The sequence below is a fragment of the Monopterus albus genome, unplaced genomic scaffold (genome assembly GCF_001952655.1).
Source record: "Monopterus albus unplaced genomic scaffold, M_albus_1.0 scaffold188.1, whole genome shotgun sequence".
NCBI classification, from domain to species: Eukaryota; Metazoa; Chordata; class Actinopteri; order Synbranchiformes; family Synbranchidae; genus Monopterus; species Monopterus albus.
Genome location: NW_018128068.1, coordinates 44,510 through 52,498, shown reverse-complemented (window position 1 = coordinate 52,498; position 7,989 = coordinate 44,510). Strand labels below are relative to the sequence as shown.

General features: G+C 41.3%; 1 protein-coding gene across 2 annotated transcripts in view; it reads right to left on the bottom strand.

Moving 5' to 3' along the window:
* LOC109970018 (jun dimerization protein 2-like) overlaps positions 1-7,650 on the bottom strand; it is a 10,568-nt gene extending 2,918 nt beyond the window's left edge. The window contains exon 1 of one of the 2 annotated variants that reach the window (XM_020617305.1): positions 7,313-7,650. The gene's annotated coding sequence lies outside the window, so the exon portion shown is untranslated. Of the gene's footprint in view, positions 1-6,312; positions 6,371-7,312 lie in introns of those variants that run through there. The other variant, XM_020617304.1, reaches the window with a different exon arrangement.
* Positions 7,651-7,989: the final 339 nt, after the last annotated feature.

The window sequence follows — 7,989 nt, the reverse complement described above, 5'->3', positions numbered from 1 at the left end:
AGTTTAGAGAGTTAACCACAGGAGTTTTTAATGTAATCAGGGAGGAATGAGAGAAATAGAACTTGTGCAGGCCTAAAGGAAGTGGCTGGAGAATTAGGAGGTTTCTCTAATCGCTGTAAGACCAAGAGTTGGAAAACTTCTGATGACCAAATAAAAAACAAATGTTACAGATGGGAACAGAGTAACATGAGTTGACTCTACCCTGCCCATTCCTGCGATCTCTGAGAGGAGGCAAAGTGTGAGCAGTCGATTTTAGAAAAGCCTGACGAGAAACCGTTTCTCTTACTGTCCAGTAAATATGTAGACAAATAAATGATACAATTAGAAATGTTCACTACATAAATGGGTAATAGAGGCAGACACTCAGCTGCCATTTCGTATTTTCTGTTGATGTTACGCTGAATAGAAAGAAAACGACTGGGTGGATCACATTTGTTTTTGCCAAAACCCCTGCCTGACAAGTGATACTTCAGTAACCTTGGCACAGTGAGAGAAGGTCGGCTAGGATTACCAGCCAAACCCGAAGCTATGAGGAGTTTTATAAAGATTGATATCAGTGTGACTTCTTCGCTAACGGCTTAACTCACGTTAGCCTCCTAAGTATTCATCCAAGGCTGAACCTCTACAGGTTCAACAAAGCCCCTCTTATACGAACCCAACAAAGACATGTATTGTGAGGTGCTGCAAGAAACAGCTGACTTTCCTGGTGGGTGACTAGCGGACAGGCAGACTGTAATGCAGTTGTTGTTGTTTTTTTTACACAGTTGACAGATCTGCTCTAGAACAAAGGCATTAGAGGAGGTAATGAAAAAAGCAGGGTTATGTAACAATATTTTAATGTACCCCACCCTGCTTATGGACTGGCCTGAGTATTTTCACATTTGGACTGGAGTTTTGTCATGTATGGCGAAGAGCAAATCAACTCACTTTTAGCAAGACGAAATCACTTCTGTGTGGCAGTAGTGTTGTTTCTCTGCTAACTGGTGTAGCCTCAAAGACACAGCTTAAAATGCACCATCTACATTATAAGGTATTAGTTTAATAGTCATTCACTCTGAATAGCAAGTATGGTGCAAAAAAGTCAAATTAAGGCTAAATCACATGTGTAAAACCACTATTAGTTCTCAAGTGTTTCTGCTTTTTTGGAGAGATTATTACTTGTAGCATCTGAACTTCTCATGTTAAACCCTTCAGACAAAGGAAGATTAAGTACATCTGCTGTCAGAATTCCTCTAACCTCCATGCCAACTTCAGTCTACTTCATTTATTTGCTCCAAGGACAAGCTGATGTGTCAAGCTAGTGTCCAATGAGCCATTTTATTATTTAAATCCTGACTGCCCCCTCCCACTCTCCCACTGGATGTACGTATACTCCCATTTACACCGCACTTGGCAGCAGCCTGTTGTTTTTGCTGGGGAGGAAAAGAACAGTACAGCCCTGGTAAAAAAAAAAAAAAAAAATCTCTTTCAGACAAATTTCCCTCTCCCTGAAACTCCTAGGAGAGGTGGAGGAATGGATGGTGCCAAGGGCTTCTTATTCTGCATGGAGGCGGTTTAAGAACAAGGAAAACCATATGGCGGTGAATCCAGGATCCAGAATAAGAGCAAGAGTTTTCAATAAATAGCTAGCCAATAGTATAAGTTGTTGGACCAAAACTGACTGAACCATTACATTTACTATAACGTCTGGTAGAGCACTGACAACACTAAGCTTACTAAAACAGTCACTTCATTTCTGATTAATTGATGGTCTGATGAGTCAGATCTGAAGAGTCTCCCTGCATCTGTGTTTTACGATATCAGAGCAAATATGAGCAGAAGAGCTTGACATGTGCCTAAAGAATATGGCATGCTTTTGTTCTTATATTGCTTATTGCTGAACATTAACTGCAACCTGAATTAACCCCTGGGCCTGAGAAAACAGCCTCAAGAACTGAAGTGCCCATTAGGAATGACTCAGCAAATCGCTTTCAGAGACAAAACAGAGTCCAATATCCACACTGGACAGACACTCAGCCCGACTCAGGACCCGTTTACAGACTCGGACTAGGCTCCATCCTGGACAAACTATTTTTCAATGGAAACTGACACTGAGAAAATAAGTAAAATGATTCAGGAATAATCTTATTTTATGTCTGTTAGTGGCTCACATACAGTGCATTGTAATTGAACCCTGCTAACTCAAACACTCTGTGAGGAAAGCCCCCATTCCTTGGTATGGCTTGTTGAAACACGCAACTGAAGCGAGGCGCCACCACACACTGAGATGTACACCTTCAGTATATAAACTTCACATAAACCTCTTATTTATCTGCATGACATCAGATCACACAAATCAAAACTCCAAAGAAGCAGTTTTGCCTCAGGCCTCCAAAATAAAGGTGAAATTATGAGTGAAGCAAGATGCCCATCAATTATGAGACACAAAAGTGAAGCGCATGCCATTCCAGATGGTTTTAAACTGCAACAGCCTCTTGACATGCCTGCTTTAGAGCTGAAAGTGACTTTTAAGTGGTGTAGAATGTTTGCATGTTTAATCTGTTGTGTCTCTTTCAACCTGCCACACAAGTGACTCAAAATCCCCCTTGTAAATTCAGCACCATGGCAAACAGTGAGACATGAAACCCTAACGAAGCCTCATCTGTACAACACAGGGAAAGTTTGCTGATGCATGTCTCGCAGGGCATAATTATACCCACAAGCATGGGTCAAAATGAGTTTTACATTTTTCAAAAGAGGGGTATTTTTCTCTTTTTTTCTGCCAGAGGCAGCCTAGGATTAGTGGTCAGCGTTTGATGATGCAACATGGACATGGCAGTCAAGCAAAAAAGCCAGTGCCACAGGTTTTAGGCCCACACCAGCCTCAAACAAAGACACCTACACAGCCCAGCAGCAGAGTGGGCGCTGCAGCCTCTCAGGCTTAACTGAGAGGGAACGTGCTAAAGCCAAGGGCGGGGAGTGGAAACGTCAGGTATTAGTTATGAAATATTGGACCAAACTCAACACAACTCAGTGTTCTGGCTTCAGCCCAAAACTAATCTAATGTATGTGAACCATGGATAGCTGGAGGTGTGTGTGAAGACTGTGTGTCAGAGTGTGCATGTGAGGGCTCCTGAATGTGACTGTGCAGACAGGCAGTGTTTCATATATATATATATATAAAATATGTACAATCCCTTGGTTTCTTTGCTCACATACTCTTTGGCCCGACTAAATGTGCCCATTTCCTGAGTAATTCCTGAGAGCAATTAGCAGTGCGGAGGAATTCGGCCCCTTACCAAACACCAGCAGCACGACTAGAGGCCCTATTATCCTCAACCCCTATAGAGATGCTGAAGGAGAGGGGTAGTGGGGGTTACAGGGGATTTTCAAAAGCTACTCATTAGCCTGTATATACTACTCTTGCTAAAAAGGAGCCCACTAACAGCTAGATTCTACCAGCAGAGTCATTTTGGTGACAGAAAGCAGAAATAGAAGTATTTGCTGGCTAATTGGTCTTTATCTGAAACTTAAAAATGAAAAATTTGTCCTGTCAGACTATTTCACTTGAAATCATTATATCATAGTATTACGGGAAGCTGCACACTTTCCAAGATGCTCTCTGACCACTTTTTGTCAGCCTACTTTTTCAGCCTAATGCTACACTAATAAGGCACGGCGCAGCCCACACATCTTGCAAAACTCCTGCAAATATTCTTTTACAGCTCTAACTCTACACAAGCGCTGAAAACGAATGGCTCAGGCCAAGGCACACTCTCTGTCTCTGGCCAAGGTCTCAACAATCATCATTACCGTCTGCACTCAGTCAGGCTGTGTGTTGAGTTACAGCCTTTCACAATCCTCTGAGGAAACCAGGGAATTTGGCACCAACTTTGCTCGAGGACAGGACAATCCAAATATTCAGTATCAACAAGCCTGCAACCCCTCATTATATTTTCCTTGGAAGGACAAGACAAGACACAGGCACGAAAAGAAAGGAGACACCCTAATAATGGCTGTTATTCTGATAGTGCTGCGGTCATCTCTGGTCATTATACTCGAGGGTGATGGTGTGTGGGAGTTGAAGTGATTATCACACCAGAAAAAAGGATGTCTTTTCATTTCAACTTTCATTTCTCTTTTGGCTGCTCTCATGAACTAAACAGCTGCCAATGGTAAAAGAAACCTGTCAAAATTTCTCGTGAGATGACTAAACCTTCTCAAAGCAATATAACAATTTATGAACATTTAACCTTGCGATATTGTGATGATGAGATGCTCAGCCTAATTCTCTTTACAATTAATGTTTGGATGTCTCAGCAGTGAGCAGCTGGAGTGAAGTGTGTGGAGAGCTTATCTTTTGTTCACAATGAAATTACACCAAAGTGTAAAGTTCAACTAATGCCTTTTATTGTAGCCAGAGAACAAGACATTTTTCAGGCAAATGCAAACAAAGTACCTGCAGATATGCACAAAGCATGAGGACAGTAGCTACCTTGCTTTTAATATTACTGTATGATCACTGGCTGGATTCCTTCTTGGCCTGCTTTGTGCCATTCATACATCTATATTCTGCATCTGGGTGGTCCTGGTTGAATTATTATAATGTTACTATTTCTCTCCATGTTGTAAGTCAGGATTAGACTTTGCATGGCACAGAGCTTTGACTTGGTTCAGACGCAAATTGCATGAATAAAAATACAAAATGCAGACAAAAGCCATTTCAGATATATGGAGTTCACATCTAGGACAACTCCAAGGTAAATTAGTGCAATCCCTGCCAAAGAGATATTGACCAACCAAGTTCAGAAAATTAGATTTAATTCTGCTTGTTGAAGCAATCACTTATGCAACATGTGGTTGTCCCATACTTAGTCCTCATTGACACCATGTCAAGTAGATGTTTTCTCTAATTAAACAAGCCCAAGTGTCTGACTCTATTGTGTTCAAGTTGATTTGTTGCTCTACAAGGCTGTGACTTTAAAATTGAGGTCTAGATGCACATTTAGTGACATATAAAAGAAGGAAAACTGTCCAAAAGAAATTTGTTCAGTCTGGAAATCATAACTATGTAAAGGCCTTTTCAAAACCTGCTTTTACAGTGATCTGAAAAAAAAAACTGGCTTTGTCTCTTCTCCTAGATACAACTTTGGACATTTGGTAGTTTTCCACAGTGTACACACAGTCCGTCATGACACACTGTTTTTACAAACAATGTGGAAAGGCTTATAGGGGCTACAATGCGATACTAATAATGTGATACCCACAGCAGTGAATAGATACTCCCCTAGCATTAGTATTAGTATCCTTGAGCCTAGCTGATGCATAGTTGGCCCGCTCGGTTGCAATGCGTCTGCTGTCTATTCAGTGTACTGAGGCGCAGCTTGGCAGTTCCAGCTCTCCAGAGACACACTGGAAGGCATTTCTACTTAAAATAAACCCTGCGCGCCCACGTCCAGCCTCGCAGCCCTGTCGGCCTTGCGCTGCTTGTCGGCTCACCAGCCCTTCCCCATTAATCCAATGCGTCGTTCCATTTATGCAGAAAGCATCCTATGGATGTGCCTGGGCAGGTGCTGGGGCATTTAAACCTTCTGCAACACATGCTTGTTTACTTAGACACATGCAAAACATGCAAAGACACAAAGGAAACACACAAATAAAGAATACACAAAGTTGCCCCTACATACTGGTGTACGAGCTGGAAAGCACGCATTTGCTATAGAGGAAAATACTGACCCTATGAACTTACAAGTCACATACCCACAGACATGCAGATGATTCCCCCCCACCCCCCACAATCATATTTCCCATTCCATGACTGCCCTTTAACCTTCAAGCCAACAAAGGCAGATGACTAAAACAACCGACCCCTGCCCTAGGTAGAATTACTGTTACACAGTAAAGTGTAAATCTTTTAAAAGACTCTGTTGTGGAAAAGGATGATATTTACTGGCTCATCACAACAACACAAGGAAAACAAACTATTGCTGTGGTGATCAGGAGGGAGTGCAATACTGGAGTTTATCTGGTAATACAAATTCATGTGAGGCTTACACACATGCACACACAAAGTCTCCCTCATCCAGTATCCAGAAAAATGCAGCAATACATATTGAGTATGTGCACTATGATGGGCCAAAACATATTACAAAAGAAGCCAATCTGGGCGTGCTTTCTTGGCTGTATTTGCATGATTCCAAATAAACTTCACACTTCATTTGCATCACTTAAGTTTCAAGGTGAACTAGCTGTGCCAAGACAGGTTTTTAGTGCAGCTAAGAGAGCATCTGTTTATTTTACTCTAAATCTGTTTTTAAATGCCCAAATACTTACTCAGACAAAACTTGTCAGTCGTCTTCTGTCAATGATGCAACTGTGTTTGGACGCTGTAGAAAGGTAGGATGTTTATTAGCAGTCAGTAGAAATAATAATAACCATATGAGTGAGTTGAAATGATTGAGTGACCAAAAAAAAAAAAAAAAATCACAATTCAGTGAGTTGCTTGAGTTATTTAGCAAGTAAAAGTACCAGTGACTCTCTCCAGCTAATAATAAATGGATGCATTAGTTGAAATTAAAATTCTGGCAATGTTAGCTTATTATAATTAGCTTATATCATGCAGATGTGTGCAACGTGTCGCCTTTTAAGTGAAAATTTGGACTGAGGTCGATGGACTGGATGAACCAGCCGATTATAGTTAGCAACAGCAGCGTAGACAAATGGCATCAATGTACATTTACACAAAGTTTAATTCTTTCCTCTGTAAAATTCCAAATCCTTGCAGACCGAGTGTATTTTTGGTGTATCGCACTAGCTTAGCTAACATTGAGTTACTTTGAAAACCCACAATGTATGGCAACATTAACATTACAGAACTGTCTTCGCAAGGCTAACCGACACTTCTTCTATTTAGCAAAAGTGAAATTAAAAGTCCCGAGATGAAAATACTACCAGTCTGACACAAGCTGGTGTGTAATAGCTAACAGGTCTGTAAATAACAAGCCGTAAACGCGACAGCTGCAACCTACGGCGGTTGTAACAACGTAAGTAACGTTAACGGCTGTGGCAACAAACTGACATCTGCGGCGAAAGCACGGGAAACTTTGAAAGTAACAAAACCTCAGACTTTTTTTTTACGACAAATAAGTGAAAATACACAGCTGTGTACTGGCATTAACAGACACCAAACTCCTGTAATAAAATTCAGTGCAGTCAGCCTTTACAACGTGGTGAGAAAACTGCAAGAAAATGTGCAAATATGTAAAGCCCTTGCCAACATTAAGCTAACTACTAGCACAAAAAACAAAGAGGGAGAAAAGACACACAGACTTGCCTGTTGTGCGTCCAAAATCCGCTCTAATAAAAGCACGGTTTGGGACTTAGGATGTAGGTTCTGCGACTAGCTGAAGTCGTTGCATCAGCCCCGTTTAAGTACGCTACTGATCTTGTCTGTGAGGGCTGAGGAATGCGGAACTGCGGCCCAAGACGTAAGCGAGGATGAAAATAATGTCAGCCACGGTCTGGAGACAGAGGTTTGTTTGCTCCACCCCTGGCAACCAAAAAACATACACTGAGGGGAGGAAAGTTTCAGCTGAGGGACACCAGCGACAGACGTGGGGAAGCACATACACACAGCCATAAACGCGTCGGTAAATAAAATGATGGCTATTAACACACATCCTCTTATCTTAACGGCGGGTGTTTTACTATTTCGTGGAGGTCTTGGGAGCAAAATGATTCATAACAATATCAGTCTAGACTTTAGTATTTATAGTTTTTAATGCATTATTGAAAAAATTGTCAAAATCAAGTCTGACAGATTTTTTTGATTTTTTTGTTTGTTTGTTTGTTTTTGTTATAAAGCATTAAAGGTGCATTAACTGAGATCTACTACTGTCTCTTTGCTGTAAATTATACCCCCCTCAATGACAGCTGACTGTCTACATTCCAGCTTCTGTACCCTGTGTTGTCAAAATATGGTTCTTGCATTAGCTCCACCTGCCAGCAAAA